A 21,869-nucleotide genomic window follows, 5' to 3' on the forward strand; every position below is an offset into this window, starting at 1 on the left:
TATATTCAGCATTCCTGTAGGGAGCAAAGGCCCCACAGATGAGGAGGGTGCTTTATTTCTTGTACCCTTTATTTAATACGACAAACTTTTAGGTCACTGCACCTCAAGGAATGGGATACTCATCCAGCAGCAAACTCATTTTAAGAGACTGCATTTTATCCTCTGTGACATTCCCACTAGCAGCTTTCTCACATAGGGTACACTGCATCCCTGTTCAGGCCGATATGATACACCATGTCTTCAACATACAGAAAAACCCAAAATGACCCCAGTGAAAGCTATCAACATTAGATGGCAAAGGTTGTGATAGTGGTCAGGAAATTCCTAATTCAGTCAGCATGCCATTAATAGGAACACAAAAGCAATTTTGCCACACTGCTTATTAAAAATACATTAATAAATGCAAAGGTGGGGCATTGGTAATACTGACAAATGATAGCTTTGGTAAGAAAGGCTCTTCATCTATAAACATTGTAACCATTTCAACAAAAGACACAATGCATTTTAACAAAGGTAAGTGTCCAAATCCTTCCGGTTGAATAAAACAATTTTGTACTTCATGTTTAATTTATTTATTACAAAAAAAGGCATGTGTATTTCTGCTCCCCTCTTGTTTGGTGCTGTGTCTTCTAATTCCAGTGCTGGTTCAACAGTCCTCTTCAGAAAACAAGGAAAAATGGAGACAAACTTATGGTCTTTTTTTCTTTTTTTTATCTGACAGCTAATGAATCATATAGTCTGATGAAGAAAACTGGTGAAAGCAAGCCATTGTTTTATTTTGTTGCTTCCTTGCACAGAGTAAACTTGAAAGAAAGAAGCACCACTGCTAAAATCAGAATTAGCAGGGGTGGGCAGCCCATCAGTTAATCATGACATGTCTTTAACTTATGAAATGTCAATAATCAGCAGGCATACACAAATATCTGCAACTAAAGTGTGCCTTCCAGGGGACCTGTTGTCCAACTGGACCATACAAATTTTATTATGTGAACAAAAAGTTACAAGTAATAGTTATATTCATTTATCAAATTATCCATCACAGAATACAGACCTTTATGCAGCAGAATAACTAAACTGGTCATTTTCTTATGTGCCTGTGTCTTTCCTGTAAAAACAACTTGACTTATGAATTCAAGGACCAGCTGGTTGCTTCAGTGCAAAAATATTATAATATAGAAATAATGTCAAAATAAGCAATGCTATTTTTGCATATATTAAATCATTTTAAAGTATTCTGTACACAGGGTCTACTGGGAAGACTAATCATTTAAGTAATACATAAAATATGATTAATACTTGTGCCCAACACATGAGTATGCACAGTTCTCTATACACACACACATGCATGCACACGCACACACACACACACACACACACACACACACACACACACACACACACACACACACACACACACACACACACACTTCTATTGCATAGACAATGCACAGTTACTCACATGTTCACTGTTAATTATCACCATTAATGATGGTAAAGATTTGTGCCTCCCAGGTTAAGGACCCAGCCTCATACGTGACTTCTGCTTTCTGTCACTGTGGAGTTAGCAGGTTCTTGCAATGTACCTGGTATTATTGAGTATTCTGTCTATTTGCCTACCTACCTGTCTCTCCATTTATCTAGTTATCTATCTGTCCTGCAACACTTATTACATTTAACCCTTGCTCTTGAGACCTGGTTTGTAGTGCAAATGCTTCTGCAATGGTCATGTTTGCTTATTTGGTAAAAGTAAATTCAGTTAATTAAATTTAAGCAGTGGCTTAGCAGGAAGTATACTCACCTTTGGTACTGGAAAATCATATGAATGTGGGTTTTGTTCCCACTCCAGGTTCATCAATTCATTTTCTATTACTGACACTGCAATGCAATATGACATTAAATTGAGCTATTTACCTGAGTTCCTAATAGCTTGGGTGGATATAAAAGATTTCACAGCACTTATTCAAAAGAGTAAGAGAATTTTCCTGGTGCCATGGCCAAATTTCCCATAGTCAGTATGAATACTACCTCATGTCTATCCTGAGAAAAACCCACTGGCCTAGTGGGACTAACCACAAAGCATAGATAAAAACAAAATAAAAACTGGCATTTCTTCTAGTCACCTCCTCTGCTCCAACCCCTCTAGACCCATGCTCTATATCCATCTACACATCACCAGCATGCTATAAGGGACCAGAAAGTCTGTCTTAAATGGAGCATTACAGATCTTGTTGCTTGCCTTATCCTTGCTATCCTCCATGAAGAATGTAGCCAAATAAATACTGCATCATTCACTGTTCGATAGTCCTTTGACAGTGTCCTACCAGCTCATTTTTAGAATATTTCCTGGAAATATGTTTCTTGGGTAGATAGGCCACAGTTATTTACTCAGACCTTTGATCTACACAGGGCATGAAACCCAATTCATACAGCCATGTAACAAGATGTATTAGTGAGGTACTGTCCCTGGCTTCATCACAGAGGGAATTAGCTTTTCATTTTTGGCTTCAAATAGCTGATAACAACACATATACTGCTGACACTTACTAATGCAACATTGTTGCTGTATGCTGACACTGTTGTATCATATTGCATTGTTACTTTATGCTGACATTTTTGTATCATACTGCATTATTGCTGGATGCTAACACTGTTGTATCATACTACATTGTTCAGGTATGCTGATAGTTGTATTGTTCTGCATTGTTGCTGTATGCTGACACTGTTGTATCATACTGCATTATTGTTGGATGCTGACTGTATCATTGCATTATTACTGTTTGCTGACACTGTTGTATCATACTGCATTGTTGTTGTATGCTGACATTGTTGTATCATGCTGCATTGTTGCTGTATGCTGACATTGTTGTATCATGCTGCATTGTTACTGTATGCTGACACTGTTGTATCATACTACATTATTACTGTATGGTGACACTGTTGTATCATGCTGCATTGTTGCTGTATGCTGACATTGTTGTATCATACTGCATTATTACTGTATGATGACACTGTTGTATCATGCTGCATTGATGCTGTATGCTGACACTGTTGTATCATGCTGCATTGTTGCTGTATGCTGACATTGTTGTATCATGCTGCATTGTTGCTGTATGCTGACATTGCTGTATCATGCTGCATTGTTACTGTATGCTGACACTGTTGTATCATACTACATTATTACTGTATGGTGACACTGTTGCATCATACTGCATTATTAGTGTATGATGACACTGTTGTATCATGCTGCATTGATGCTCTATGCTGACACTGTTGTATCATGCTGCATTACTGTTGGATGCTGACACTGTTGTATCATACTGCTTTATTGCTGGATGCTGACTGTATCATTGCATTATTACTGCATGCTGACACTGCTGTATCATACTGCATTATTTCTGTGTGATGACACTGTTGTATCATACAGCATTGTTGCTGTACACTGACACTGTTGTATCATACTGCGTTGTTGCTGTATGCTGACACTGTTGTATCATGCTGCATTATTGCTGGATGCTGACACAATTGCTACATACTGCATGCTGCATTATTGTAGCTTTTCTTGCTTTCTAGTGGATTCAGAGTCATCAGCTCATGTCTACTATTTCTAGAAAACAGAACCATGGCCTTTGTTCAAACTCTGCCACTATACAAGTCAGCCTTCCCGCTTCATACAGTCAATATTCAATTCTATGCCAATATGGCCATATTTCCAAGGGTTTAACATTCCAACATGAAGGAATAAGGCCATCAGATTAGGATGCATTTAATGAAGTTCTTAACAGATTTACTTAGATCATTTAGGAGGCTAAACACATGGGAGTGCCATTCAGAAGTCAGCAAATGGAATGTTAAACTACATAAGGGAAAACAACTTGGCTCTAGATGATTGTCACTGTTGAAGTGACACCCCAACCACATTTGCACAAATGGGAAAAGGGGTTGTGGGTGGATGGATGGATTTAAGTTCCTCTACTCAGGGGTACAGAAGGCAAAACATTCCCCAGTGGAGAAGCACAGCTCTCAGAAATTAGTTAGCTTTCTCCTTGTCAATAATATGCAAGAAAATTTTCTAATTTAACACCCTATGAAGAAATCCTTTGAATGAAAAAATGTAATTTTATCTGTGTTCCCTCTAAGCAGCATCATACTGGTCAGTGTTGCTTAAACATATGTCTCCCATCCTATCCTCTCCCCCGCTGACTATCTTGGACAGATATCTGAATGCTATCCTTACCATACTGTTTCATACAAACAGCCTTTCCATTGCTGAAGGAAGGCAGTAATGAGAGTCATCAGCACAGATAATCAGGAAGATGTTACTCATTTACAAGGTTTGTGGGGTACAATCTTCAGTGCTGTGTGCCTACCTTGTGTATGTCATGAAATATTATCTCCATAGGAACATTCATAACTTTAAGGTACCCAAACAGGCAGAGCAGGTTTGGAATGCTGGGTAAAATGGTCCTAGAGCTATGTAAAAACAAAAGGAAAAGAAAGGAGCCTTGTAAAAACAACATAGAAGAAGCGACGATGACTGAATACTTTGGGATACAACACAGAAATCAATGCAGTTTAAGACCGTGCCAGCTTGTCTGAAGAAAATATGTTCATGGTATATAATTTGCAAATGGCAAGGGAGCTGATAAGGTACAAGTTCTATGAGGATATATTGTCTTACAGAGAAACAGAGTGAATGGTAGAAGTGGACTACTATACATGATGAATTAGTGGTTTTAGAAATGAAGGAATGATTAAAGAATGATTCAAACAGGTGTAAAGTATCTATTTAAAGCAGGATATAGACGGTCCATTAACAGTGACTTATACTTTACCCCATAACCAGGGAAATAGGATGGATGGTAAAATCAAACTTCTTTACCACAAAGGTTTTATGTTTCTGTACTGTAAAAAAACATAATTTTTTGGCAAAAGTGTACACTGAAATCTCAAATCTGTCACTGCGTCAGAGGACATATGGATAGTGAGGAAGCTACAAAGCCCTGTGATGGGTATTTCAGGCAGAGTTTGATCCTTATAATAAATGAAAGCAGAAACACATTAAATGTAGACAATGGTATTCCAACTGCACATGTACCATTAATCATTAATCCTTGTGGCTTTATACAAGGAACTGATAATAGAAAATTAGAATTGCTCTCCTTAATTTTATCCTCCAAAATTCAAAATCACATGTTTAAAACAATTATTATTTTCATCTGAAAGGACCCGCGGTGGTGGTGCTGCGGTAGCGTTGTCGCCTCACAGTAAGACGCTGTCCGGTTCGATTCTCAGCAAGAGTGTCTTCTGCGTGGAGACATGCATGAATGGGTGTACCTTCGTTGAAGGTTGTGCGTCAGGGCTGGTAACTCGGCATGTAAAAATCAACTACCAATCATTAGCGGACCGGAGTTCTGCTGTGGCGACCTCTAACTGGGAAAAGCCGAAAGACACAAACAATTATTTTCATCTGAAAGGAACATTATTCTACATACAAAACAGCAAGGTCAGATGTAGGCTAACAGGCTTAAAAAATGCATGGATGTTGCATACAAGCCATAATCCATGGTGGTGAAACTGTTGAGAGAGTCATAGAAACAGTACTGTAATTTTTTTTGTTAAACAGCATTTTCCATTTACAACCATCACTGTGGTAAAAAAAAAATCCTGATTTTTTTTTTTAAATTGGGAGACCAATAATTTGCAAGCCACTGACCCATGATCTTTAAATTTCTAGTCTCCCACCAGGACACGAGTGCTTTTCAGCAAATGCATTCTGCTTGCTGAGCACACTCAAGCAAATCTGCAGTCTGCGGCTACCACTCCACCCATACAGTATAAGAAGGAATCAGTACTGCAAAACTAAACAAGGATATACATTTTGAGCCTCAAGAGCAGGAGCACACTCAAGCAAATCTGCAGTCTGCGGCTACCACTCCACCCATACAGTATAAGAAGGAATCAGTACTGCAAAACTAAACAAGGATATACATTTTGAGCCTCAAGAGCAAGGTCAGTACACCCAGGCATTCTACTTGTATTTTTTATGAGAGTGAAGCTATTACATTAGCAGTATTTCTTAGTAGTTCTCAGCGTGCTAATAAAACTGACTGTTGTAGCCTTGTGTCCCCCCCCAGCTAGTGCAATAATACTGACTGTCCAATAGACACTATACATTTAATTTAGATCCTTGTGACTAAATTAACCATCAAGCAGCCCTCTCAGTGCTTTCTGCCTTAGTTTGTATCACTTGGAGGCCCAGCTGTTTATTTGCATTTCTATACATTCCCCTTCATTACTAATGTATCTCCCGTCTCTAATCTGTGCACGAACTGGTTACTAATCAGCAAGTCAATGTGAAGACACACTCCTAACCTTAATAAAGTTTGCTGTCTCTTCTCTCCTTCACTTTACAGGTAGTTTGAATTCTTACTTACCCCCTCTGAGGCCTTCACTGATAGTTTTCCACTGATTGCCTCTCTGGTTTCTTTGCATTCCACCTGGTTTACACCCCTTGTGCTATCTCCCTCCCCCAATACTAAGTCTATATTAGAATCCTGCTGAGCATGGAGCCATCTTTAAATTTCTAGTCTCCCACCAGGACACATGTGCTTTTCAGCAATTGCATTCTGCTTGCTGGTAAGCCATTAGAACTCAGGAATTTGTTTAAAGTGTTCAGATTTGTAAAGTAATACTTACTTTTTACTCTTGTCTTGGTGATCTCTACCCCGCTCCATTTGCCCTCGATAACACTCGGGCTCTCTCCGCTCCCCTGCCCTGCCCCCCTATTCCCTCCTGCCCCCACTACCACTACATTTATAGTAATCACAGCCACACCCATAGCTCACCCTCACATCACCTCCACCAATCACAGCTCCTCAAGTTAGATCACATTATACCACACCAACTTGCTCCACAAAAAATACTTCCAATCACTCTCATTACGCATTTTTACATCACCCACACTACTTACCCATTCACATATAGTGCAACCCTATAATTCCTATTCAGACCCTCACCTAGTACCATATTAAACTTTAGAACCATGACTATCACACAACTAAGTCTAGTCTGTCTTCTCATAATTCTTTATAACACCAGAAGTTATCACTCTAGCAATATCCCTAAACTTAGTAGCACAACATTACATTATGCACTCTCATATACAGACACCACACATTATAATAATATCTGTCCACAATTGTTCAAGAACTACATAACGGACCAATTCAGAACTAAACACATATGCTCTCATTCCTACAAAAAAACACAATACTTTCTCACACTCCTCATCAAACTCCAACATCTGTATCACCATTTTAACACCAGGCTCACCATAAGTGGAGATATCCACCCCAACCCAGGCCCAAATCCATCCTGTGAAACACAAACTGCTCCAACACAAATGTCAGAACACAACATCCCCACTGTCTTCATCCCTGGGCAAATCAACCATCTTTTAATGCTAAATATTCATATTAGAAGTATCAAAAATAAAATACCTGAAGGCCAAGCCACAATAGCACACTACTCCCCAGACATAGTTGCTTTAACAGAAACCTGGCTAAATAAAAACAAAGCTAACTCAGAAGTTCTCCCTACCGGCTACAATATCATTAGACAAGACAGAACACTTCGTAAAGGGGGTGGAACTGCCTTACTGTATAAGTCCAACTTAACTGTACGTCAATTACCAAACTACTACACCTCCCCCAATAATTGGGACATACTTATCTCACAACTTCAATTTCACCCTAAAAAGGTCATCACCACAATTGTGATCTATATTCCACCTGGTAATACACCTGCTAGCCTTGAAGACTTCTTATCCTGGTGTTCTTCCACATGCTCACAAGAAATCCTTATTCTGGGGGATTTCAACCTTGATTGGTTCACCTGATTATCAGAACCACCAAGTAATCTAATAAATCTCCATGGCTACCAGCAGCTAGTCCAAATTCCAACTAGATGTGATAAAAAAATCTAAAAAGGAATTCATCCTTGACTGGGTCCTAGCTAACAACCTCACATTGTACCCCCACGCAGGCAGTCTCCCAGACACCTTAAGTGACCACAACATAATATACTGTATGTGTAGTAGAACAAGCATATGCAAAATCACTAACTATATATCCACTAGCAACACAAAAAATTCTCTCCTGAGGTCCTCAACACTTTACTCTGTAACTGTGACTGGACCCCCCTAAAAAACCCTCCCACTTAACCAGGCTGTAGCATATTTCAACAACACATTTCTACAACACCTAGACACTGTCGCTCCATTGCACAAAATCAAGGTTAGAACCTATACAAACCCCTGGCTCAGTAAATAAACCAAACAAATCCTCAAGTCCAAAGACACTGCCTGGCTTTACTATCAAAAAAACAAAGAAACACAAAGCCTAACTAAGTACCAGGAACTGTGCAACCGTGCAAAAAAATGCATTAGGCTTGACAAAAAATCCTACTACATGACATTACAAACTAAATACCAACACAACCCCCAAAAATTTTGGAGAAATGTAAACCAGCTACTAAAACCCACCCAAAAGGCTATCCCCAAACCAACCACCCCTGACACTAAAGTTCCCATCGAAACACAATTCAACTCCCACTTTGTGAACTCAATTCTATCCTTAGTATCACAGGACAGTTCCTTCCTCACTATCCCCCCCAACACAAATAACTCTAATACTAGCTTTACCCTCAAAACAGTTTCCACCACTTCAATCAAAAGCATGCTCTCCAAACTAAAAACCTCATCAACAGCAGCCGACCTACTCCCCAGCTATTTCTTGAAACTCACAGCAGATGCTATTGCTATCCCAATCTCCACTCTCATAAACAGATCAATTGTTGAAAACTATGTGCCCAAACTCTGGAAAATATCCTATGTTACACCCATACATAAAGGCAGGGCCTCCACTGAACTTAATAACTACAGACCCATTGCTTTACCCCCCCTGGCCAAAATCCTAGAAAAATGCATCCATACCCAGATGCTAAAATATCTCCTAGACAGCAACATCCTGTCACCTACTCAGCATGGTTTTAGACCTGTTCATAGTACTATTACAGCCCTCCTCTGCTTCACAGACACAGTAAACCATCTCAAAAATGAAGGCCTACAGGTGTCAATTCTTTTTTTGGATATGTCCAAAGCATCTGACACAGTCTCGCACCAAATCCTGCTAAACAAACTAAACCAGTATCACCTATCAAATTCTACTCTTACCTGGTTCCAAAGCTACTTAACTGACAGGTACCAAGCTGTGAAATGGGAAAATTCTCTCTCTCCTCAGCTGCCCATAACTATAAGAGTCCCACAGGGTTCTATCTTAGGACCACTACTATTCACAGTCTTCACAAATGACCTCCATACCTCCACACAGCATGCATCTATCATTCAGTATGCAGATGACACTACCTTAATCTGTGCTGCACAAAACATTCCCACCTTCCTGCAAACAACTCAACTAGCATTCTCTGATGTTGAAAACTACCTAACCAAAGCCCAACTTATCCTCAGTCCAAAGAAAACTCAGCTTATGATTATAACCAGTTCTAACAAAAACATTGATAACAGTCAATTCACTATCTACTCCACAAATGTTACTCCACTCGCTCCAGTGGCACAGGCTAAGCTATTGGGAATAATCATAGACTCCCACCTAAAATCTGATAGTCATCTCAACTTAACTATTAAAAAGTACATGCCAAACTGGGATCACTCTACCGTATCAAAACATTTCTTACCAACAACACAAGATCAGCCATTGCTCACTCCCAACTTCTATCCACCCTACTCTATGCATCTCCCATTCTGACTAATCTCAACAAAACAGAACTAAGTAAAATGGAAGCCTGCTATAACAGGATTGCCCGCTTTGCTGCAAATTGCTCATATAGAACTCATCACTGTACTGCTTTGAGACAGCTCCACTGGCTTGAACTGCCAAATCTCCTAACCTACAATCAGCTCTGCCTCTGTCATTCTATCTATTACCTCCCCAATAAGTGTCCTGCCCTCAAAAACCTAGTACAACATCACTAAGCCAAAAGGCCTCTTAGATCATCAAGCAAACTACTACTAGAAGTCACCAACAGCTACAATAGCTTTGGAGATGCACTATATAGTAATTCAGTGGCTAATAAAATGGAACTCTGTCCCCACTAGCATTCAAAACACATCATCTAAAGTCTCCTTTAAAGACATCATCAGGCAACATCTCAAGCAAAGTTGACAGTGCCATGATTGCTCCCCAGGCTAGTGAAAGCGGATAAGGTGCACATACTAAACCTAGAGTACTTGATTAAGATTGAAAACTATTCTCACAAACACTGGCTAATCTACAATATATGTACTGTACCTGTGTACTATGTATGTATTCTACCTATGTTCCAAATTTCAGCTGTACACCACAAGTCTATTAAGTACAAATCTATTAAGTACATTTATTTTTAAATTAATATTTTTTGTTTGTTCTCTCCACTGTAACTGTTGATGTGCTGCATACCACTGTAAAAACATGTCTTTCGTAATTTGTGTGTATACTGATCATGTCTAAATATGTAAATGTATCTGTAATTTTTCTTTGTGGAGCTTTTCTCCCCGGGCCTCTGCTGAAAAAGGGACTTTTCGACTCAGTCAGACACCCCCGGTTAACAAATGTAAAATATATAAATAAAATAAATAATATTTGTAATCTCTTTCTGACCAGAAATGTACCCCACAAAGCTTCAGACATGTCACCCCCCCCACCAAATGTCTCAAAATGTGCAGATGCAACAGATTATAGACCAATAATGCTTTCCTACTAGACCAATAAATATAAACAAATAAATATATTCAAAATATTACATATCAACTGATAAACAAGACAGATTTAGATATAAATATGTACAGCACAGCTACTGCCATCAATTATCATTATGATGACATACTTACAAACATGGATAAGGACACGTGTACAAGTGCAGTATTTTTCAGAACGTAAGTGCACCTTTGGGGCAATCACCCCTTCCTACCACAAAAACTAGCTGTGTAGTCTCTGAATAGGTTCATGGTTTACTGTCTACTAAACAGAACCTCCACAGTATTAGCTTCTTATACACTTACAGATGTTGGCAACACTACTGCATTCCCCAACAGTTAGTACTAGGGTCATTGCTTTTATTACTTTCGATTAACACACATCCGTAGGGTCTTACACATTTCTTGCACCTCATATGCAAACAATATAGTTATCAATGGAGCAAACAAAAATAATATAACATTAAGTCATCATCATCTACCCACTTTTCTCCAGTTTTTCTACATATGAGTGGGGTGTCATGTCAGCTGTCGCTATCTCTACTGATTCATGCTTGACTGCCTCAGTTGTCTCTCACACAATCCATTCATCTGTTTGCTAGATATCCTTGATTCCTTCTTGCCTTCTTTCTGTCTGTCCCAAATATTCTTCCCCAGATTGTCTTCTTCATTTCTGCATATATGCACAAAGCACCATGATTTGTTCTCTTTGACTTTCTCTGCAATTGGAGCTACTTTAGCTTCTGCCTTGATGTCATTTCTTTGTCTGCCTCATAGTGTGCATAATACCAGCCATCTCAGGCTCTTCATCTTCATCACCTCTAGCTTTCTCAACTGTGCTGAATTTACTGCCCAGGTTTCCCTACCATACAGTAGTATTGGATGTAGCATATCACCTACTCCGAGGTGATCTCTGCCTAACATATAAAGCTATGTCAAACCCAGAGCTGTTGGACATGCTACACCTAAAGAAATCCCAGTCCCTCCAAGCTACACGCTCTAGGGACCTAAACCTTGTCACCACAATAAACAAGACATGCTGGAGGGATAGATTCCTGTCCCAGAGACTTCCCATACTCTGGAACAGGCTAACCATCTATGTCAAGCAAAGTTCTTCATTAGCACTCTTCAAGAAAAATCTTGATGAGTGGATGGGAAATAGGAAATACACCCCGGGGATCACTTCTGTGTCTCTGTTCGACAGTGGCACAGGACAATAACTTTCTTGGGTGGCATAAGCCAGGGAACCTTGTTGGCTAGGCTTACATAGGCCCTTGGGCCGATAGTCTAGTACCTACCCATGAACCTATGAACCTATGTGCCACTGTTTTATACACCTTATAACATTAAGTAAAGAACTGAAAAACTACTTCACCTGTATTTGTAATTGGCTGGTCAAAACGAAACTTGCTATTAGTAGCTAAAATCTTCTAGCATGTTACTTGGTACAGTGAAAAAAACTGCAGCCTCAGCCCACCAGTGTTCCTTTATTCTATGTCACATACCCAAAATACCTTCTCATCATTTTGGACCAAAACCTTCCTTCAATCTACATACAGAGCTGCAATCACAAAAGGTCTAAGACAAATTAATTTCAGATATACTATAAAACAGTAACCTGCTTACTACTGCTGCAAGAAAGGCTATAGTAATCAATATTTGACTACCTAGACTAGAGTATACATTGCCTATTGCGGTGAATCTCTCTGTACATAATTTACTCCAAACTATATCATACAAAATTCTCAGGTTTATTCATCTAACTAAGCCCACTGGGCATCTCTGCATTATATTAAATAAACCAAGTGAGTAACATGCCAGAAGTAGCGTTCTGCTGAATGCACTTACTTTCGAAATGGTGACAAAAAATGCTGACCTGCTTTAATAGTGTGCTTATGATAAGCATCTCAAAAATGACCTATGAGGTCTGGATGCCATAAATAGGTAAGAACTCATTCTGCATGAATGTCACAGAAAGAACCTCTTGCAAATTCATTCCTGCATCATGGAATAAAATGGCAAATGAATTAAAAAAAAAATAATAAAAGTATCTTTTTTGGTTGTTTTGTGGGGTGCACTGGGCAGTCGATGGAGGGGAGAGTTAATTTAAAAAAAAAATGAAATTAAATATATATGTGTAGTGAGAGGCTTACCTCTCAGATGTATGGATTTTCATAGAATATCCAGTTTTTGCCTCATATTTTGATCTGTGCCTCATGGAATTTGTGATTTTCCGGAAGTTTTTGAGGAATTTTTAAAACATTTATGTAATTTTGTGGCAAAACAAATCCTAAATTTTCAGTCAGTTTTTCTAGTTCTGTTTGCCTCCAAATCACCTTACAGAAGACTGAATTAGCCAGGGGTGTAGTTGTTTGTCAGTTGTTTGTTGTTTAGTTTGCACTTGAGAGCTACCTTTACTGTGCTTTTATATTAAGAAATTCCAAGATTTTCTATCTTGTGTAGAAAGTGTTTAATTGGTCTCTCTGAGTTGGAAAGCACTGCAGGAAAATCAAAGTGTGGTTATTTATCGGCTAGAGGATGTAGGAGTCAAATTTCAAGCTTTTTTTTCCTCTCTGATATAATTCAGGCGAGGTTGCATAGAGCTGCCCACTGTGCAGTGGTGGTTAGTAGTGTCTTGGTAGTAGCAAATGCCTAGACAGTATAATTTCCCTATAAAGTTAGAATTACGTCTGAAACCTGTTAAAAAGTGTGGCATTGTATGGAATTAAGCTTAAAATAGATAGCTTGCACAGCAAATAGTACTACCATATCCTAGCACTATATAACATCTTGCCATTAATCCCAGAAACTACCCTAGAAGAGCCCTGTTAAAACTTAGTCATTGATCTTAAACAGTACACCTTATTACAAGAATAGCTAACATGCATATGCAATTTCCTAATATTGCTGTGGCCAACTGGTAGACCTAGGCATCCTAAGGCAATGTGGCAATTGTCTCTTGTTCTCAGACAACCAGTTAATCATTAAAGAAAATAACGCAGTATGCAAGAGATGTAAAAGTACAACTTCCTTGGAGGCAAAAATCTTGCATAAAAAAGAGGGTTTTAAGAAAACTCACACTACATCCCTCACACATACTGCTCACCACACAGACAGATTATCTTAAGGTGCTTAAAAATAAAATTCCCAAATCTGAAAGACCTCAAAAGCCACCTAACAGCAACACTGCTTTTCACTAAAATCAAATCTAAAATCACTAAAACACACACCAAGAGCAACACCAAACATCTTACATAAGCCTACACCAAATGGTGTCCCAAGAGAAAAACCCATAAGGCAAGCATATACTATGCCTAATATGCTTGTCATTGGGGACACACAGATGCCCCACTCACCAGGAAAATTGTAACAGTTAGTTGCCTATCTGGAGCCCGGATCTACAATATCTTGCATACACCCAGGTACCAGTATGATTCTACCATAGTCCATGTGGGTGTAAATGTCTGAGATGTACCTCACTGGAGTATATGAAAAGAGATGTAAAGGCTGTCACAGACAGCTGTGAGCCCTGAGCTGATTAGCATTCTACCATCACCAAGGATGATGCCACAGTATGAACATGAAATGATTGATTTTAATAATTGGCGTAGTTTCTGGTTCCACTCCATGGAGATCCAATATCTGTTAGCATGGAAAGACATGGTCCACAAACCTTGTTGCTTTTCCAAGGATGGGCTACACCTGCCCCCCACCCAAGACTTTCAATATTGGCTAAAACTTTATCCACCTTCTTAGAGTCTTTTTTAAGCAAAACCAAAAAGACAAAACTATCAACTTACTGAAAAAAGTCTCGAAGCAGCCTTAATGTATTATTGCTGAATGCTAGTAGCTTAAACAAAAAAACTTCACATTCTTCAAGTCCTCCTCACTTTGGAGACTATAGACATCTGTGCCATGATCGAGACTTAATTTAAAGCTATAAAAAGTACTCCAGCAGTGAAAGGCTACAGTACCTTCCACACATTTAGGCTCGCAACAGCATGTTTCAATCTACATTAGCAAAAAACATACCCCCCTGTTGGTTAAATAGGATGAAACCATGGAGATCATCCATGTGCAAGTCACCATAGAAAAGCTCCCTCACCATATCATGGCTAGCTACAGGCCACCATCTATGCCACTAAAGCCTCACAGCTCTTACCAAAATCTATTAGAGGTGTTCACTATCCAACCAAATACCCTATTCATGGTGGACTTTAACTACCCCTCTATAGACTAGGAAACTTATACTGCCTCCAACTCACAGGCACTACAGTTCCTGGACTTCATTAGCACAAACAGCCTAGATCAGATAGTGCACAATCCAACCAGTGGATCAAACATACTGGATCTGGTACTCACTATCATGAGAGAGCATTACACTATTAGTATGTGATTTTCTGCATTGCTGACCAGTTAATAATATACAAGCAGTGACTGGCCTTAAGAGTATAGAGCAACTATACATTGCTATTAGGTTTTACAAAGAGATTAAACTCCTGTATGTGTACCTAAATAATTATAACCTGGAGAACAAAGCTTGAGATGTCATGGGAAGTACCATTTTCAAAATATATTTTAAGGTTATTAAGATAAAAAGGCATATAGTTCTACTAATGGCAGGAATTAGTGAGTGACTGTCAGAGGTTATGGTCTCACCATCTGTACTACTGACCAGTAAATAATATGTAAGTAGTGAATGGTCATCACAGCATTTGGTAAATGTGGACCATTGCTTTGGATAATAGATAACATCTTCTAAAACCTAGTAAGCTTTATGCTGCACAGCTGCAGATCAGAGTTACAACCATTGGCCCTAGAGGATTTTGGCCATCTCAAACTGTGTCTAGTGCCTTCCACTAAAATCTTACCAATAATAATTGAAAATTAACAAAGATTGTTTTGTATACAAATACATAATATTTTTCAGTAGGGGTTAATTATATCTATTTCACAGCAAAATTATTCCATGTCTCTTTGTAATATTTATATCATCAGACCATTCTGACATACCAGCAATACACTCTTAAAATGTAATAACTGAAACAGTACATTTTATAAAGGCGGAATCCAGGAGTAGAATGTATACTAGTTTAGTACACATACCAGTAAGCTAATAAAGACAAATCTAGCCAGAAGTATTTTAAGCAGAATAATACAGTTATTTGCTTTAAATAAATAAAATTGAGCAATGTACTTTTGTCAAAATTAAATATAGGTGTAGTTTTACACTTGAAAACTACTACAATAATTGAGTTAAAAATGTATGTCAAAAAGCAGAAGTCTGACTAGCAGTTTATCTGGGGCTGTCACTGCCACTAACAAAAAGATTTACGAAATTCTGTCTCTAACTTATATGTCCAAATGGCAGTTGCACTATTTTCTCATGAAGATGGATTCCAGTACAGACTCTATTTTAGGAAAGGAGTTCCCTTGTGCATGTTCAAAAAGCAAGGCAGTAAATGAACTGACTAGTAACCTGTCTCTGTCTCAGTGTCTGTATCTCTGTACGTAAAGGAGTCCTAAGCAGTATTTCATGTCTTTCTTCAATCTCATTGTAAAGATTCCTAAGTTCACATTCACATGCCTCTGTGAGCAATTCCAAATAAGGTAATGCATTCTTTTGATCAGAAGACATTAAGTTTTAAGCACTGCAAAAATGTCACATTTGAGAAACTGCATTCACTTTTTAAGAGCACTGCTGCATTTCCACTGAAAACAATTGCATACTTCTTTCAGTTCAGATTTTATATACTGCAAGATTTACTAGAAGCAACAACCACCATTTTATTTTTGTTGTTGTTTCTTGCTACATTATATTACTGTCTTATTATATTACTGCTTTCTGCTATGTAAGATGTGCCCTCGGATTCAATAAACTCTGTGCAAGAATAGTGCTATTCCTGCATGGAGTGGTTTATGTCTGTGTAGCCACAGCAGTGCGCCTTGCATATTCATGAAGGTGTGCTACTGTTTAAGCTACATGGACATGAAGCATGAACGAATGCAGGGGGCATGTCTAAGTAGTGCACGGACCACAAACATGCCTCCTGTACTCAAAAAGTGCTGTATGGTACTTTCTAAACCCGATCCGGCATAATATTAGAGAATTTCTCTAATATTATGCCAGTATTTCAGTGTCCGCAGACACTGAAAAGAAATAAATGAATTTTAGTGTCTGTGGACACTGAAATACATACAGGAGCAGGAAACCAATGCAGGGGGGTGTGTGACACACCCCCTGCATTGTAAAAGTGCCATACAACACCTCTCAACCTGCTAGCTAAAGCAGGAAATGAAGACAAAGGCACAAACAATGGGGGGGAGCCCTAAAAAGGGACACGTCTGAAATATTTCCCTCACAAACTTAGAAAGTTGATAGAAAACAGGATTTGTATTAGCATGAACCTCTGAATGACAGAAGCCTGAAAGCCAAATGTATGCCATTATTTCCTGACTGCAGTCCTCAATGACTTGTCATAACACCACAATACTCACTATATAAAATAATAATATAATAAAAATGATAATAATATTATATATATTTTTTCTAGGCTAAGGAATGTTTAAGCATAGCTAAGTGGGTATGCATGTTACGGCCCTCTGCTTACCATAGCTTAAACATCCCATAGGAGATAAATACAAATATACAACTGGAATCCCTAAGCTGCAATTGTGTAGTGGTTAGAGTCCTGCCTTTACATGCAGGTGTTCATGGTTTGATTACCAAGACAAACAAATTATTTTTATATGGGAAAGCAGTGTTAAAATTCTTTTTTTAAACTTAAATTATGTAGTAACATTTTGTCAACCAGAGTAGTGTAGCTGGTGTAAAATGTGAGTGCATATAATATGTGAAACCACTCATGTATACACGTGTCCCATACAGTCACACCCCTTGCCAATGTAAGGAAAACACATAGAGGGATGTCATGTAAAATAAATCATATACACTTAATAAATGAAGTCAGTATTCTGATATATTTAAAAAATTAAAAGTGAGCAGTGGTTAGCAATACTCAGCTATGCTTAGCAGGTGTAACCATTCCTATACCATGAATGCTAAGCAGCAGGTAGGTCAGCTAAGTGAATTTGTGCACTGTTAAACAGTGCTTAACAACTTCTCTTTTAATCAGTGTTAAAACCGGTTTAGCAGGTTTGTGCACTGCTTAGCAGAGCTCAACCTTTTCAAAATGGTCCAATGACAGTAAAGGGAGGGAATATTGCACTATTTAAAAGGTGCAGGCAGGAATACAGCCATAATCTGTTATAGTTCATCTGTGCAGATTCAATGGCTGGCGTAGGAGAGGGAGTACGCTTTTGGGCGCAATGCTGGAGGATTCAGGAGTCCAGGATCATGGCTGGATTCCTAGTAAAAAAACATGAGGAGAGACTGCTGCAGGGCCAGTACCAGGGCTCCCAATACAAAGCAGAGGCCTCACCAGTGCTACTGGCATCCCCCAGACTGGTGAGCAGGTACAGCACCACTATGCCAAACTAAAGCGTAGTAAGTGAGCGCTCTTGGACCAGTGGATCCAAGATGAATGGGACTGGAATAATCCAGTAGTGTGTAAGTATCACTATCAAGTAGTTTGCATCAAATACTAGCCTGAGAATGTGATAGACAGATATGCATAATGTGTGCTTGTCTCCCCTACAGTTGCAGCAGAGAGGGCTATGAATGTCGAAACCCATGGTGATAGATTGCTGAGGCTGCACTGACAGGCTGGTGAGTACACTTCTATTTTGCAGTATATTGTTCAAATAGTTAAGAAGGAGTACATTGCTTACTGCTAGTAGGTATACATAAATAAAAAGGTTTGACTGACTAATATTGATGTACAATAAAGACGCTTACAAAAAATTGTTGTGTTTACTCTGGCATGTTGTTGTTGACATATATAGAATGTATGCAGGTTCTTCACAGCAAATATGGCTATGACAGCATACATTAACTGAGGTTCATCTGTGAGCAAGCTGTTAAGAGAAACTGTAGATGGTGTAGCTGTAAAATGAGATATATATTAAATGTGAAATATATACTGTACTAAGCTCTGAACCCAGAATAATAATATGTAAAGTATCAAAGTGTGGTCCATGTAGCATTGCCTTGTGTTAACCTTTGCTTTGCAGATTGTAATAATCCAAAGGAGTAATGCACAGTGCAATAATAATCTGTCATGCATGCATCACAGGATTACACGTTCAGACTGTCTAACTAAGAGCCATATTATTAATCCACAAACAGCTCCAACCAGATAATTGTACAACAGAGAGTACTTAGATACAAAGTATTGAATAAAATTTGTTGGTAAGCGCTTTCGTTTAGACCTTCCAACCTTCATCAGACACAGAACAAACACTTACAATGCCTTAAATACACATCTTAATCATCACTTAATCAATTAATATTTTAAAGCCATAGTGACACTTTTACCACATAAGACAAATATAAAACAATTATAAAACAAGTAACCCACCCTATATATTATATCTAAAAACATTAAATAATTTAATATTAATATTTTACCTATAAAATCATTTGACTTTTAAAACGCTAGAAAAACTTATTACATCATTAATACCTGGTGGAACTGATGCATTTAAATAAATTTGCCACTATTACTCTCTATTCTCTAGCATTATTTTCCATGGTCCACCCCTTGGGCCATCCGTTACTTGTTCTAAAACCACAAATCTAAAATTGTGGTCATTGTATTCTTGGATGTGTCTGTATAGTGCATTTGTACATTTTCCTTTGCCAGTATCGTAATAATGTTCATATATACGCTGTCTAAGTCTACGTTCCATTTTTCCAATATAGTAAGCTGTACAATTCAAGCACTTTGCAGCATATACCACTCCCCTAGTACTGCAGTTAAATCTTCCTCTGATATCAGTACTTTTGTTACCCAATGCAATGTTGTTACATTCCAAGATATAACTACACTGATTACACATATTACATTTGTATATTTTCCCTATTCCATAATTATCCTGTTTTGGGAAGGTATTACACCAATCTTTCAAATTTTTATCTCTTTTATAAATGATACTAGGAAGGGTACCTAATACCAGGGATACATTCCTGTCTAATGAGATGATTTCCCAGTTTTTATGTATAATGCTAGCAATACTATAACTATCTTCTGCGAATGTTGTAACAAAAGCATTACACAATTTAGAATCCATACTTGTTGAAGTTCCCTGTAAGCCATTATTGTCACAGTTGGTATTACATAACAAGGGTTCAACAAGCCCCTCTTGGTTAATAGTATTTATTTCATCATTGCTTATTTACTATATTGGAAAAATAGAACGTAGACTTAGACAGCGTATCTATAAACATTATTGCGATATTGGTAAAATAAAATGTACAAATGCACTATATAGACACATCCAAGAATACAATGACCACAATTTTAGATTTGTGGTTTTAGAACAAGTAAGGGATGACCCAAGGGATGGACCGTGGAAAATAATGCTAGAGAATAGAGTGTACTGGTGGCAAATTTATTTAAATGCATCAGTTCCACCAGGTATTAATAATGTAATAATTTGTCTAGCATTTTAAAGGTCAAAAGGTTTTATAGGTAAAATATTAATATTAAATTACTTAATATTTTTAGATATTAGATATAGGGGGTTACTTGTTTTATAATAATTTTATAATAGTTTTATATTTGTCTTATGTGGTAATAGTGTCACTATGGCTTTAAAATGTTAATTGATTAAGTGATGATTAAGATGTGTATTTAAGGCATTGTAAGTGTTTGTTCTGTGTCTGATGAAGGTTGGAAGGTCTAACCAAAAGCGCTTACCAATACATTTTATTCATTACTTTGTATCTGAGTACTCTCTGTTGTAAAAGTGTCAATATATATATATATATATATATATATATATATATATATATATATATATATATATAAACAGAGAGACTATTAGGCAGAAACCAGTGAAACAAGCAACAGCAGTTCCCATGTAGCTCATTGTGGTAAGATACAGCTTAATTGTTAATTTTGCACACCCAACATGGTTCAAATCCCGGGAGTGGTATTAACGTGTGCAAATCTACACACAAGGAATCAGGAATAAATGTAAAAACAATCAGGTAGTGTTAACAGATATTTTCCCCACAGGTTTTACAGGTAAGGAAATGTTGCCAGTAGCTGTATGAAGGGTATACTAATAAACTGTGTATATCTGTTGAATTGTCCCACCACATGCCTGAAAATGACAGCAAGGTAGGTACATTCAATATGCACTCTTCCCGAATCTTACTTCTCAACTGTACAGATATTCACTGAATGTCCAGATATTTGTCTCAAAGTTTTGGTCCATTTTACATAAAGTAGTGGTGGCAGGGCAAATCACTGGCAAATCATTATAGACTGAAGTTAGAAAATAATGATAGACATATAAGTGTCCATATTTATGGGCCTTTGTCACACTCTTATGTATGGCTTTGTCCAGATGTCATGCTCTAAGAGGTTGAGAGGTATGTTCCCAATACGTGTCTCTCAAGTGTCATGCTGTCACATCTAGTGGTCACTGATGCAAATAATTTTGGACACATATAGGAAACCAGTTGACATAATGCCAGTAACACACTTACATAACAGCGGTTCAGGGTACCCCTCCTGTGCCAGATATGCAACTCTGAGATGTTTGAGTCGCCTCTAGTCATGTACCCAGAGTTGTCACGGTTTGCCTCATACCATTCTAGACTGACAGTTTAATAGGTATGTTTGTAGCACTGAAGCTATGGGCCATAGGTAGATGTAAAGTTAGGGCAGACCCATAGAGTATTGAGCAGTACTGTTGTGGAAAATAGAAGCATAAACAGTTATTAATGGACTTTTTGTCTCTCCCCCACTCCTCATCTGCATCAATAATTATTACTTATATACTATGGGTATGTTGTACTCCAACCCTAATGTTGGGACTTGTTTTATACTTTTGTTAATCTGTTTGATTGCTAGCATGTTAACATAACTTGTTCAAATACCATTGTTGATTACCTGTTGCCATCAGTGTTACTGGCATACTGTTACGA

This window comes from Protopterus annectens, chromosome 10.part0, assembly GCF_019279795.1.
Source record: "Protopterus annectens isolate FY-2018-M chromosome 10.part0, PAN1.0, whole genome shotgun sequence".
NCBI classification, from domain to species: Eukaryota; Metazoa; Chordata; order Ceratodontiformes; family Protopteridae; genus Protopterus; species Protopterus annectens.